The 15339-nt window shown below is 44.9% G+C and overlaps 1 protein-coding gene across 6 annotated transcripts in view; it reads left to right on the plus strand.

Moving 5' to 3' along the window:
- The window catches only part of ENOX1 (ecto-NOX disulfide-thiol exchanger 1), an 838273-nt gene that overhangs the window by 339937 nt on the left and 482997 nt on the right, over positions 1-15339 (plus strand). Inside the window, exon 3 of one of the 6 annotated variants that reach the window (XM_029602934.1) lies at positions 482-698. The exons of the other annotated variants lie outside the window; for them this stretch is intronic. The gene's annotated coding sequence lies outside the window, so the exon portion shown is untranslated. The remainder of the gene's footprint in view (positions 1-481; positions 699-15339) is intronic. 6 annotated transcript variants of the gene reach the window in all.

The following is a 15339-nucleotide window of genomic DNA, read 5'->3' on the forward strand; positions in this document are numbered from 1 at the left end:
TTGGCTAGAAGCATGTGACGTCGGCGCCACGTCGAGTGACGCGGCGTCACGTGATTCCCGGCGAGTTCGCGCCGGAAGGCTCGTTCGGCCCAAAAAGAACTTTTGGCCAGCTTGGGGGGGTCAGGCCTTAAGGGGGGGTCAGGCCTTGAAGGGCCTTAACTCTCCAGTTGTGTTTAAACTTGGAAGGCCGGGTATCCCTTGACAATCCCAAAGGAGTATTCCAGTGATTTCTCGGGAGAATGCTGTGTTACCTTAAATTTAAAAAAGAGTTGCATGATAGTTAAGAAATCTGTGATTAAGAGATTGTTTGAAGAGAGCACTGAGGAGAAAGTGAGTAATTTATTCTATGAAATTAGAGAGATGGGGAGTGATTATGGTATTTTTTCTATGAAGCATATGTAATACAGATTTGGAGTAAGAAAGTTTTGTTGTTTTTGTCGGAGCTAATGCTGCTATTAATGCCTTGACATCCCTCTGGCAGGTCACCTAGAACTCCATAAAACCAAGGAATTGATAAGACAACTTTTGATGGCCCGTTTGAAGCAGAGTTGTAGAGTATGTGCCATCCTGTGAGATTTGTGCTCACAACAAAGTAATATGCCAAAGCTCCCATGGTTTATTGAATCCCTTTCTAGTGCCAGAGAGGCCCTGGCAATGGATTTTCCTGGACTATGTTACTGGCCTTCCGTTATCCCAAGGTAAGTCCACAGTTTTGGTTGTTGTCATGGACTTATTTTCGAAATTGGCTCACATTGTGCCCATTGCCAGTTTTGCTTCTTCCTAAGAGACATTGGAACTCCCAGTCAGAGAAGTAAATCTGTTACATGGGTTGCCATCCCACATTGTCTCAGATCAAGGGTTGCAGTTTGAGACAGGTTTTATAAGGATATCACCTGGCTCCTAAGAATCCAATTCCACTTGATATTGGCCAACCACCTGGAGTCTAATGGACAAACGGAGCACCTAAACCAAACCCTAGAGCAGTATCTACGTTGCTTTTGCAATTACCAGAAAACTGGTTGCAACTGCTTTCAGTGGCAGAGTTTGCATACAGCTCTGAACATTCATCCATTAGGACTTCACCATTCTTCGCCAATTATGGTTTCCATCCATGTTACCATTCAGGAGAAATCGGTCAATCCCTGGTTCTTGCAGCAGCATACATTGGGTGATTTGCGTACCCAAATTTGTGGGGAACTAGAAAAGGCCAAAGAAGCTCATAAAAGATTTTCAGACAGGTGACTGAGAAAGGCTTCACAGTTTGTGGTTAGGGACCAATTTTGGGTTGCCACTCACAATATGAAAATGGGGAGACCCACAACTTAAGCTAGACTAAAAATGGATGGGTCTGTTTACCATGCAGTAGCAGATTAACTTTACAGCCTTCAGGGTACAACTCCCCACCAACCTGAAAGCCCACCTAGTATTTCAGGGAGTGTACAGTGGAGTGCCTCAGGGATCTGTATTGGGACCCTTACTTTTCAATATATTTATAAATGATCTGGAAAGAAATACGACGAGTGAGATAATCAAATTTGCAGATGACACAAAATTGTTCAGAGTAGTTAAATTACAAGCAGATTGTGATAAATTGCAGGAAGACCTTGTGAGACTGGAAAATTGGGCATCGAAATGGCAGATGAAATTTAATGTGGATAAGTGCAAGGTGATGCATATAAGGAAAAATAACCCATGCTATAATTACTAGAGATGTGAATCGTGTGCCAGATCGTCTTAACGATCAGATTCGACTTGGGGGGGGGGGGGGAAGAATCTGATCGTTAAGATATGTGAATTGGAATCGTTTCCGATTCCAATTCACATCGCTAATTTTTTTTTTTAGGGAGGTCTGCGCCGCTAAAAAAAACAACCCACCCGACCCTTTAAATCAACCCGACCCTCCCGACCCCTCCAAAACCTTTTAAAATTACCTGGTGGTCCAGGGTGGCCTCGGGGGGCCTCGGGAAGAGGAGAGATCCAGGGGGGCCTCGGGGAAAGATTTCCCGTTCCCAGGCATCAGCCATCGGCAGCCAAAATGGCGCCGATGGCCCAAGATCGCGCCGGGACCCCCCCATTGGACCACCAGGTAACTTAACATTTTGGGGGGGTTCGGGAGGGTGGGGGAGGGTAAGGAATTGGTTTTAAAGGGTTGGGGTGGGTTTAGGGGTTGTTTTGGTGTGCCGGTTTTCCCGCCCTCCCCCAAATAATTCCCGTGCCCTATTTAACAATACAATACAAATGCCCCTGACGTTAAATCGGGGGCATTTGTATTGTATCGTGCACTCTAATGATTTAGAACGATTTTAAAATTATCTGACGATAATTTTAATCGTTCAAAAAAGATTCACATCCCTAATAATTACACAATGTTGGGTTCCATATTAGGTGCTACAACCCAAGAAAGAGATCTAGGTGTCATAGTGGATAACACATTGAAATCGTTGGTTCAGTGTGCTGCGGCAGACAAAAAAGCAAACAGAATGTTGGGAATTATTAGAAAGGGAATGGTGAATAAAACAGAAAATGTCATAATGCCTCTTTATCGCTCCATGGTGAGACCGCACCTTGAATACTGTGTACAATTCTGGTCGCCGCATCTCAAAAAAGACATAATTGCGATGGAGAAGGTACAGAGAAGGGCTACCAAAATGATAAGGGGAATGGAACAACTCCCCTATGAGGAAAGATTAAAGAGGTTAGGACTTTTGAGCTTGGAGAAGAGACGACTGAGGGGGGATTTGATAGAGGTGTTTAAAATCATGAGAGGTCTAGAATAGGTAGATGTGAATCGGTTATTTACTCTTTCAGATAGTAGAAAGACTAGGGGGCACTCCATGAAATTAGCATGGGGCACATTTAAAACTAATCGGAGAAAGTTCTTTTTTACTCAACGCACAATTAAACTCTGGAATTTGTTGCCAGAGGATGTGGTTAGTGCAGTTAGTATAGCTGTGTTTAAAAAAGGATTGAATAAGTTCTTGGAGGAGAAGTCCATTACCTGCTATTAAGTTCACTTACGGGTAGATTTTCAAAACGCGCGATTTGGCGTACTTTTGTTGGTGCATCAGGCGCAAACAAAAGTACGCTGGATTTTAGTAGATATGCGCGTAGCCACTAAAATCCTGGATCGGCGCGCGCAAGGCTACCGATTCTGTATAGCCGGTTCGCGCCGAGCCGCACAGCCTACCTTCGTTCCCTCCGAGGCCGCTCCGAAATTGGAGCGGCCTCGGAGGGAACTTTCTTTTGCCCTCCCCTCACCTTTCCCTCCCTTCCCCTACCTAACCCCCCCCCCCGGCCCTGTCTAAACCCCCCCCCTTACCTTTGTCGGGGGATTTACGCCTCCCGGAGGGAGACGTAAATCCCCGCGCGCCAGCGGGCCGCTAGCACGCCGGGACGTGACCTGGGGCGGGTCCGGAGGGCGCGGCCACGCCCTCGGACCGCCCGGGCCATAACCACGCCCCCGGACCCGCCCCCGAAACGCTACGCCACACGCCGAAAACGCCGCGCGGATCGGGCCCACCCCCGACACGCCCCCCTTGGGAAACCACGGGACTTACGCGAGTCCCGGGGCTCTGCGCGCGCCGGTAGGCCTATGTAAAATAGGCGCACCGGCTCGCAGGGCTCTTAAAATCTGCCCCTTAGAGAATAGCCACTGCCATTAGCAATGGTAACATGGAATAGACTTAGTTTTTGGGTACTTGCCAGGTTCTTATGGCCTGGATTGGCCACTGTTGGAAACATGATACTGGGCTTGATGGACCCTTGGTCTGACCCAGTATGGCATTTTCTTATGTTCTTATGTTCTTATGCCCTCCTGATGCTGTATAAGCCAAACCCTTTTCCAGGATACCAATGCCCCCCCCAAAATTGGTTTCAGTTAAGGATCAGCAAATTCATTGTCTGCAAATCCTGAATGCAAGATATATTCAAGGACATTTGCACTATCCCATAGACTGGAAGGGCTACTATCGAGAAGATCGTAGCTGGGAACCAACAGACCATGTACAGGCCAACAGACTCCTAGCCCTTTTCTACAGGGAAGACCCGGACAAAGCAGACCTTGAACCCCAGGATGGGCATCCAGAGAAGGAGTGTTCTGTAAGGAATGGTGAGTCTCAAACAGTGATCCTTGGCGCTCGGGATGCAGACCCCTAAGATTAGCCACTGGACCGGCAGATCTTGAAATACCTTGGTAGTAATTACCTAGTGTGGATAGACCACATCCCTGGAAGCTCCTGATTGGACCAGCCTTAGGTGTGTCCCTGGTCTGGAAGTTCTGTATAAGGTGTCCTTGCTTGGCACAGCTTCACTAGTGTAAACATTCTTTTGATGCCTTGCCTGTGGAAATATTGCATAACTAGCCTGATTGCTGTTCCTCATAGGATTCCTGATCCTCACAGGATTCCACATCCAGGCCTACGCCTAAAGCCTCAACCTCCCTATACCCTCAAGTATTCCTTACACTATCAGATCCTGGCTGCAGTGTCAGATGAAGACAATGCTGGGTGCCGTGCATAGTGAACTTTCATTCCTAGTTACTGCTAACTAAGGGGGTTATTTTCTAACCCTTTTCGCATGTGATAGCTAAATCAGGGCAGAGTCGGGGCGGCGTTGGCACTGGAAGAGGAGGAGTCGGGGTGGCGTCAGGGCAGATGCTGTGGAAACTTCGCTGACGGCAATAAGGTAAGACCCCTTATCGCTGCCAGTAGAGCACCCAATAGCACCACCTTTCACAATGGCGGTATTGGGTGCGAAAGCTGGCAGCGATAACACCGCGGTGGTGCGATCGCTGCCGGCTTTCGCAGATCTGCCCCCAGCTTCGCCCCCCATTACCGCGCAATTCAGGAAGGCGTATGAAGATAGAAAATCGAGCCCTTAGATTCCTGGCCTCCTCTGGACTCTTTTTGTCCTCCTTGGAAGGAAACCCTCATGACACCCTTTTCTGAACTGCTTCCATCCTATTGATATCTTTTCAAAAGGTATGGCCTCCAGAACTGAACAAAACTACTTGAGATGGAATCACTCTGGTGACCTACTCAAGAGCAATATACCTCTTGCTTCCACACAATGAATCATCTCCTTATACATCCAAATATGCTGTTTGTCATATCTTTAGCTCATCTGAGATGATTACTTCTTGGTCCCTTTCATTCATGGCAGTTATTAATACTTATCCTCCTAACTAATAGGGTCATTCATCAAAATGTGTTATGGCGTTAACACATGCGATAACGCGTTAACTCCATAACGCTTGCATTAAGAACAATAACACACGGTGCAAATGCAAATTTTTTGGAGGGGCGAGATCAGGGAGGAGTTTTGGGCAGGATTTAGTAAAATGAGGGGCTATATCTCATGGTTTTAATGCTGGAAATAACTACACCTTTATCCTGGCGTTAGGCTGAGTGATATGCCCGAAATGGCCATAATGCAATTCACGATAAATTTTTTTTGAATTGCATTTTGGCCATTTCTGGGCTTGGGAAGGGAGAGAGGGAGAGGAGTGGAGAGAGAGAGAGGGAGCGAGCCTCTGGGGAGGGCTTCACAATGTGCAACTTTTTATATCTCTATAAGAGGGCCATCTAATAGCTTGAGGTGAGGTGTTGGTGGTAGTTTAGGGTTTAGGGGCCAGTTTCACAAGTAGAGTGAGACGTACGAACAGCACAGTACAACTTGGTGAAGATATGACATAATTTGGAGTAAGGAAAGTCTCACAAAGATGAAATTTTGTACTATGTTATCTCACCCGAGCTTGATGATACCCTGTTATAGAGTCCATCAAGCTAGGGTGAGAGAATATGGTAGAAATTTCATCTTTGTGAGACTTTCTTCACTGCAAATGCTGTCAAATCTTCACCAAGGTGTACTGTGCTGTCTGTACGTCTCACTCTACCTGTGAAACTGGCCCCTAAACCCTAAACCACCACCACCACCTCACCTTGAGCTATTAGATAGCCCTCGTATAGAGATATAAATACTTCACTACTATGAGGGCCTTGTAGATAGTCTTTCTCTCTCTCTCTCTCTCTCTCCCTCCCCCCCCCCCAGTGAAAAAGAGGGATTATCACAGGGCATGCTAAGTTTACCACACCACGCAATACTACCGATGTGAAATTATAAGTTAACATGTGGTGTGTAATTCTAAAATTTCCCTAAACACGCCCCTTTTTCTTAATGCGGTCATTATCAATGTATTAATAACATATTTTGATGAACCTAGGGGTAAGTGGCCAATGGATTTCTGTATTTTATAGGCATAATTTTACAATTTTTTGCATTGAAGCTCAGTTTCTGTGCTCATGACCATTCTACAAATTTTTAAGATCTACTTTAATTGTGCAGGGCTATCACAAGGGGTGAGGAGAAGCTATGCCACCCTTTTGAATCAGTCTGAAAGCACAAAAGGGAAGGGGGATGCCAAAAATCCCTTGCCTAGTGTGCTATTTTGCCCAGCGACTGACCTGCTGGTGTGTCTATCACTTCGCAGATCTTTTCCTCAAATCCCTTTGCAATTTCGCTGATAAGTGTTGAAAAAAACTGACCCTGACATTGAATCCTAAAGTACCCTTTCCTGGTCATCTTTCATTTATCAGAATGAAATTCATTGATCTACTACTTTTGTTACCTTATCCAAGTTTGACAATATTTCCCATTTGTAATCTAAATTAAATTTGTTCTCTGGAGCAAGAATATTAGAGAAAAAAAGCCAGATAGCATATGTTGTAAAAGTATGCATTTGTTACAAAAGGATATTTGAAGTAACTTAAAATAAAATATTCATGCTTTACAGAAATCACCATAGAAGTTCCATTAATACCCTCCACTCAACCACAGACCTGCATAAAAAAAATTGATTTATCAAAACACACACACATGCCTTTCATTTACTTTTAAGTGTCTTCAGACCTGAATTTATTTATTCAAGGCTACAGTATTTCTGAAGTTACACAGCACCTGTTCATGTCAAGTGGAATAAATTGTAAAATACATGTTGAATACAGAAAGTAAAATTGTAAATGAAAGGCAAAACTGTCTTATATTAAGAAGAGATGCTGTACATAATCTATAAGTTATTGTATGTTATGGAAAAAAATTATTTTAAAAAGGGAGCGCTGCAATTTCTTTTTAGGAAAGTGGTACTAATGCTTTAATAGCCTCTTTCACATAGGAACCTTTAGAAAGGTAGGAAAAATAGTAGTAAAATATTTGTATTGGAAGGGGATGGAAGAATTTTTGGTTGAAGTAGATGATGTTGGTTTGAAGAGTTAAGTTTCCTATTTTCCATATAGACTTGGTTCAACCTCACATGATTTCTGTATTCTTTAGATGAATTTTTCTGCAGTCCTGGGGTGATGCAGTTGCAGGATGGTTAGAGATTCAGTGATGACTTCCTACACTGCACATGGACATGGTGATCACTTTGCTTTGTGAAGAAGATGTGTCAAAAGCTCACCAATTTAAAGTAAAATTCTCTCTTTGAATAAAATCATGACTAGTCTTCTGATTATTCTCTAAAACTCAGCTTGTCTAATACGAATAGGATGTAAGAAACATATTAATAACATTTATCTAGCTCGAAATAAATCCAAACCAATATTTATCTAAAAATCACTTTATTATACAAAAGGCTATGCTTGTTTCAGTTTACTAGCTAAGGGCTTCTTGCCAGGGTAGCCTAATAGCAAACTGTAATGTTCTGCATGGATGTCTGGGCTTGGTGATCAAAGCTGTCCTGGAGGGAAGGTGCTTACTTGCAGGGTGAAGACATGGTGGCGAGATCAGGAGTTGGAGAGTTACCAGGAGAAACACATGGAACATGAAATTTGGATCTGTACACAAGCAGGATACTGGAGACTAGGGATGTGAATCGTTTTCCATATCGTCTTAACGATAGAAATCGTGTGGCAGGGCAAGAAAATCGTCTTAGGCACGATTTTTTAGTTAAAAAATCGTTAAAAAATCGTTTTTTTCCGATTAGTGCGCACTAACTCGAGTTAGTGCGCACTAACGGGAGTTAGTGCGCACTAACTGGGAGTTAGTGCGCACTAACTGAAAATGATACAATTTGACACTTTTCAGGTCAGTTAAGGTCAGTTTAGGAATGAATATGTATTCCTATTGGCTGCCCTCTTATTTATTCATGTTACCAAGTTTCCTACTGACAGTATATGGGGGATGGGAAATGGAAACAGTTGGTAGCTTAACAAAACAAGTAATGTGATCAGTCAATGTGACTAGAACTTGTGCCCTAACCCTGATACCAGGGGTATTGTGATCTTCCTGCACACAGTGCCCTATCCCTATTAATACCAGGAGTGTTGTGATCTTCCTGCACACAGTGCCCTATCCCTAATACCAGGGGTGTTGTGATCTTCCTGCACACAGTGCCCTATTCCTGATACTGGGGGTGTTGTGATCTTCCTGCACACAGTGCCCTATTCCTGATACCGGGGGTGTTGTGATCTTCTTGCACACATCCTGATATCAGGGATAGGGCACTGCATGCAGGAAGATCACAACACTCCTGGTATTAATAGGGATAGGGCACTGCATGCAGGAAGATCACAACACTCCTGGTATTAATAGGGATAGGGCACTGCATGCAGGAAGATCACAACACCCCTGGTATCAGGGATAGGGCACTGTGTGCAGGAAGATCACAATACCCCGGAGGAGTGAGGGTCAGGCAGCTCCCCCCTGTCTGTGAAGCCAGCCTCTCACTAGTAATGCAGGGAGGGAGCTGCCTCAGACTTCACCATCCTCCCCCCCCCCCCCCCCTTACCCACACACCATTCACTAGCTGGGACATGGGGGAAGTCAGGAGTGAGGGTCAGGCAGCTCCCCCCTGTCTGTGAAGCCAGCCTCTCACTAGTAATGCAGGGAGGGAGCTGTCTCAGACTTCACCATCCACCCCCCCCCCCTCACCCACACACCATTCACTAGCTGGGACATGGGGGAAGGCAGGAGTGAGGGACAGGCAGCTCCCCCCTGTCTGTGAAGCCAGCCTCTCACTAGTAATGCAGGGAGGGAGCTGTCTCAGACTTCACCATCCTCCCCCCCCCCCCTCACCCACACACCATTCACTAGCTGGGACATGGGGGAAGTCAGGAGTGAGGGTCAGGCAGCTCCCCCCTGTCTGCGAAGCCAGCCTCTCACTAGTAATGCAGGGAGGGAGCTGTCTCAGACTTCACCATCCTCCCCCCCCCCCCTCACCCACACACCATTCACTAGCTGGGACATGGGGGAAGTCAGGAGTGAGGGTCAGGCAGCTCCCCCCTGTCTGTGAAGCCAGCTTCTCACTAGTAATGCAGGGAGGGAGCTGTCTTAGACTTCACCATCCTCCCCCCCCCCCTCACCCACACACCATTCACTAGCTGGGACATGGGGGAAGTCAGGAGTGAGGGTCAGGCAGCTCCCCCCTGTCTGTGAAGCCAGCCTCTCACTAGTAATGCAGGGAGGGAGCTGTCTCAGACTTCACCATCCTCCCCCCCCCCCTCACCCACACACCATTCACTAGCTGGGACATGGGGGAAGTCAGGAGTGAGGGTCAGGCAGCTCCCCCCTGTCTGTGAAGCCAGCCTCTCACTAGTAATGCAGGGAGGGAGCTGTCTCAGACTTCACCATCCTCCCCCCCCCCCCCCCTCACCCACACACCATTCACTAGCTGGGACATGGGGGAAGTCAGGAGTGAGGGTCAGGCAGCTCCCCCTGTCTGTGAAGCCAGCCTCTCACTAGTAATGCAGGGAGGGAGCTGTCTCAGACTTCACCATCCTCCCCCCCCCCCTCACCCACACACCATTCACTAGCTGGGACATGGGGGAAGTCAGGAGTGAGGGTCAGGCAGCTCCCCCCTGTCTGCGAAGCCAGCCTCTCACTAGTAATGCAGGGAGGGAGCTGTCTCAGACTTCACCATCCTCCCCCCCCCCTCACCCACACACCATTCACTAGCTGGGACATGGGGGAAGTCAGGAGTGAGGGTCAGGCAGCTCCCCCCTGTCTGTGAAGCCAGCCTCTCACTAGTAATGCAGGGAGGGAGCTGTCTCAGACTGGTATCAGGGTTAGGGCACTGTGTGCAGGAAGATCACAACACTCCTGGTATTAATAGGGATAGGGCACTGTAAGAGATGACTGTAGTAGATTGAATAAGATCTGATGTTTCTGCTCTCCTCACACCAAACAAAAACAACACACAAGCAGAGAAGCCCATCTTACAAAGCTGAGCTAGTGAGTTAAGTAGGAGGAAAAGTAAACATACTGGTGCCAGTGTGGCTACTTAAAAAATACACTTACCAACAATCAATTACATATATTTGAACTGTGTACAGTTCCAGCCAGGACCACCTTTCTAAAATGCACAGTGATTGGCAAATTCAACATGCACTAGCATTTCAGGTGCCTGCTAACAAAAATAATAAACAAACAAGTTCTAGTCACGTGAGTGCTGATCATTACATTACTTTTTTTGTCAAGCTTCCAACTGTTTCCATTTCACATCCCCCCAACCATATTGGTAACATCAATAGATAAGAGCACAGCCAGCCAATAGGAATACATACATACATATTCATTCCTAAGTGACCTTTACTGACCTGGGAAGTGTGAACACTTTGTTTCATTTTCTGTTGGTGTTCGTTAGTTTCCAGTTCCATTTCCCATCCCCCCCAACCATCACCTCAGTGGTAACCTTGGTAATATCAATAGATAAGAGGGCAGCCAGCCAATAGGAACACATATTCATTCCTAACTGACCTTCAGTGACCTGGAAAGTGTTTATTTGTATCATTTTCAGTTAGTGCGCACTAAATCGAGTTAGTGCGCACTAACGGGGAGTTAGTGCGCACTAACTCGAGTTAGTGCGCACTAACACGATTTAACGATTTTTAACGATAAATCGTTAGAATTTCTATTGTATCGTGTTCTATAACGATTTAAGACGATATAAACATTATCGGACGATAATTTTAATCGTTGAAAAACGATTCACATCCCTACTGGAGACTGACCTGTGAAGCAGGAAGCTTTATGTGCAGAAGTGTTGTGCATTAATATAAGTGCAGAAAACTTCAAATACAAGTGTAGGAATCTTGGAAAACAATATTTTAACTGGCTTGGATATTTAGACAAAACAAGGCTTTAAAATCAGAAAAGAAATTGGTAGTGCTTCCATAATGCAGATGCCAAGATGGCTGTTGAATCAGCACTGTGTATCCTCTGAGCATGCTTTATATACTACTGTGAATAAGAGGCATACCCAGTGCTTGTCCAGTCTGATGTCTGTGGGGGCATGGCTGACTCTTCCAGAAAACAGGACAAGTTAAACTATAATTCTTGGGAAAGCCAGCAGTATTTGCAGCTCTGCAGCAGGTTCATGGCCTAGCAATCCCAGGGTCATGGGTTCAAATCCCACTGACCCTGACTCATTTGTAATCTGTGGGTTGCCCCAGAAATGAACAACCTAGTCCCAGGAGAATTGAATTCTGACCACTGTCAGTACATGGATTTTCATCTAGGCCAGCCACCTTCCCTTTGGATTGAGCCCTCCAGTACTGGTGGCCAGCGAGGTATGAGAAACAGCTCAGCTCCAACACAGACAAGAAGCAATAAGCTGGACACAGGAGAAGGAGTAGGAGCAAACCAGAAATGCAGGAGGCCAGGAAGGAGCACAACAAGAGTGATAGATTTAGAAGCTTATGAAGTTGAAGTCTTCTGGAATCCGAAGCAGAGCTAGAGGGCAATGACCATTAGATAGGACCAAGCTTTGGCAGTTGACTGCTGAGACTTGCTCAGTATAAGTACAGGAAACAAGATGGTCTCTGGTGGGAAGTGAGGAGCACAGACAGTTCAAAATCTCACAGCACTACCTGCAGGCCAGAGGAGCATTCAGCAATAGATCCTCACACAAACTTCCTGCAGCAAACAAGACACTTTTTCTCTTTTTTTTTTTTTAACTCAACCATAAGGCTAAGATTTCTTTTTTCTTCTCTTCTTGTCTGACTTGAAGCAAAGAAAATCCCGAATAATTCCCGTTAGTACTTGGCCACTTGCCTGATGTTGGCTACAAGGATGAATATGTAATGTAGCACTTAACTAAGCTTTTAGGAAAAGATCTGTTATACCAGTGTAAATTTCAACCGTGTCTGATAAGCTGCTAGGAGAAGAGTTAATTGTAATATTCTCCCCCTTTCAATAATGTCCACAGGGTGTCACTTTCATCCAGAATATGGCTTTTAGCCAATAGGATTACCTGCTTCCTTCTGGCATAATTTGAAGTTATACGTCGTTAAAGTCCCTCTTTCCCCATATCTATTAAGTTTCCAAAGGAAAAGAGATAAACCTGAATGTTCAATTGTAATATTCTGCCTTTTTCAGTGTTCTGCCACCACACCATTATGGTAACGCTCTTTCACAGCAATGTATTTATTTTATTTATTTAAAATACTTTTGATATACCGATACTCAAGACTGGTGTCTTATTGTACCGGTTTACATTGAAACAAGGGGTAACCAATTAACTATGAGAATAAATAAATAAAGTTACAAAGAACAAGGGGTTTACAGGATGGGAGAGTAGAGAGCGAAAGCAAACAATTAGTATAATAAGTTATACATAACTAAGATTTAAAATAACGGAGTTTAACAAATAAACAAATGTAGCATGCTTAGACAATAGATTAGTCTTTAGGTCTATAAAGTTGCCGGTGCGAGTGGGGGAGGGGGAATGAGGGGATATGTGAGCATGGATTGCATAGCTGTGTTGTTCGTATGGTGTCCATTAAGGGAAGGCTTGGGCAATGTAGGGGAATTCTCTCACAATTCCTTGGAAGGAAAATTAATTAATTAATGTATCAATAAATTTATCCATCGTAACCAAGAGCTGACTGCTTTTCTTTGATGTCTTTCAAAAGGACATTTGTTCACTGCCTACTGTGAAACATTTCCTGTTTCTTTAGAAAAAAAATTTGGAAGGACCTACCTTCATGTCCCCATTTTTTACTGAATTCAAATCTTAGCTAGATAGAGGGAGAAACAGTTTTAAATGTATAAATACTCTTAAGTCACTGACATACTCAATGGCATATAATCATGTAGCAAAGAGGAGAAAGTGAAAGAGAGTAGTGCATGGGCATAGAAGCAACTGCAAAAATACAATTTGTGCTTTCAGCTCAATAACAAATGACAAGCATACATAAAATGTATTGACATATCATGACATGCATATAGAATAAATGTCACACTGAAGGACATAAGAACATAAGAAAATGCCATACTGGGTCAGACCAAGGGTCCATCAAGCCCAGCATCCTGTTTCCAACAGTGGCCAATCCAGGCCATAAGAACCTGGCAAGTACCCAAAAACTAAGTCTATTCCATGTTACCATTGCTAATGTCAGTGGCTATTCTCTAAGTGAACTTAATAGCAGGTAATGGCCTTCTCCTCCAAGAACTTATCCAATCCTTTTTTAAACACAGCTATACTAACCGCACTAACCACATCCTCTGGTAACAAATTCCAGAGTTTAATTGTACGTTGAGTAAAAAAGAACTTTCTCCGATTAGTTTTAAATGTGCCCCATGCTAACTTCATGGAGTGCCCCCTAGTCTTTCTATTATCTGAAAGAGTAAATAACCGATTCATATCTACCCGTTCTAGACCTCTCATGATTTTAAACATCTCTATCATATCCCCCCTCAGCCGTCTCTTCTCCAAGCTGAGTGTGAATATGCACCGACTTAGCCAAACTAGCATACACAGAACAGAAGAAGCATCCATGGCAAAGGAGCATGCACTGTAAGCAGACAGCATGGATGTTCTTGCTTTCAGCTAGATCCAGACTGATAGCCATGTTGTTATGGTTGTGAGGTGTTGGAGTGGATTCTTGGGTACTGCAGTGATGGCCACTCCCACGGGGAGGAGCCCTATGAGGAACTGCAGTACCAGGCTAGACTCTTTGCATGCGAACACAGAGAAATAGGTTTATTGTACAGCAAGGCGACACTACCTAGGAAGTGGACAGCAGTGGAAGATGGCTCCAGCAGTAGTAGTCCAGGGATCCTCAGCAGAGAGGACTCGTCTCACTCTAGAGATGGAGGAGATAGTGTGGTGAACAGGAACAGGTCCCGGATGTAGAGCACTGAAGCTGTAGGTGAGATAGACTGATAGGTTAGTACTCACTGAAGCAGAAGTTGTATCTTTGGAAGTCCTGGCAGGCAGAAGTTGTAGAGTGGCAGACACCAGGTTAGGGAGAGCAGGCCCTCGAGAAGCGAGTACCTGGTATCCCAGGTTAGGCACCTGAAAGAAAGTAGAAGGGCCCCCGAGGAGCGGGTATCCAAGTTAGTAGAATTACCCGGAAGGGTGAAGAGAGCTTCCTGCAGCAGCTAGGAAGCGGCAGAGCAGCTTAGACCGGAGCAATTCCAATCCTTGCTAACTCGATTTGTTAGCAAACGAAGGGCAGGCTAAATACCAGGATGTGATGATGTCACTCAGAGGGGATGCCCCTGAGGTCCCCGCCATGACGTGGATAAAGACGTGGGTGGCGCGCGCGCACATACCCTAGGAGGCCCTTAGGAAGAACATGGCGAATGCCGTCGCCATTGCCGAGGGAGAGTGGCATGAGGACGCGGTGGCAGTCAACATCCCAAGGCTTGAGGAGAGAGAAGGAAGAAAGGTGAGGCACAAAGGTCAAAGCCGTCTGAGACCGATGGATGCAACACATGTTAGCATTTGGAAAAGCAGAATTAACTGCACTTGCCACTTATTGCCTTGTTGCTGACTTTATGCATAAGTTACCCTACAGCCACTGAGATGGGAACAGGGGCAATATCCAAGAGTCAGAGTGCCCTGACTACTCTCTCAGACCAAGATCCTGGCCTATTCAGCCCCGATCTAAATATGAAACCAAGGAAAAACATTTCAGCTAAATGTCTAATTTTAGCACATGTTATAGAACTTTCCCCTCTTCGTTTAGACTATAATACAAACACATCATCTTTCCCCGCATTTCATATTTTCAGTATAAATAAAAGTACGTATTTATTAGTTCCATTTGATTATCCACTACTTATCCATTTTACACTGTTTATTATACGCCAAGGATTGGAAAAAGGAGAGGCAGGTTACTTATTGCAATTAAGAAGCAACTTGAGTTGAAACTTAAAGACATTGAGATTGATGCAAGATATGAGATTCTATTTCTGAATGTGCAGTTATGGGGTGTGAGTTTAATTTATGCACCACCAGGGCTTTTAGTTGAGAGTTTTTCTCCTTTAATTGAAGCGTTCACCCTATTAGATGTTGATTTAAACAATGTAATTGTTGTGGGTAATTTTAATTTGCATGTA

This window comes from Rhinatrema bivittatum, chromosome 5, assembly GCF_901001135.1.
Source record: "Rhinatrema bivittatum chromosome 5, aRhiBiv1.1, whole genome shotgun sequence".
Classification (NCBI taxonomy): Eukaryota; Metazoa; Chordata; class Amphibia; order Gymnophiona; family Rhinatrematidae; genus Rhinatrema; species Rhinatrema bivittatum.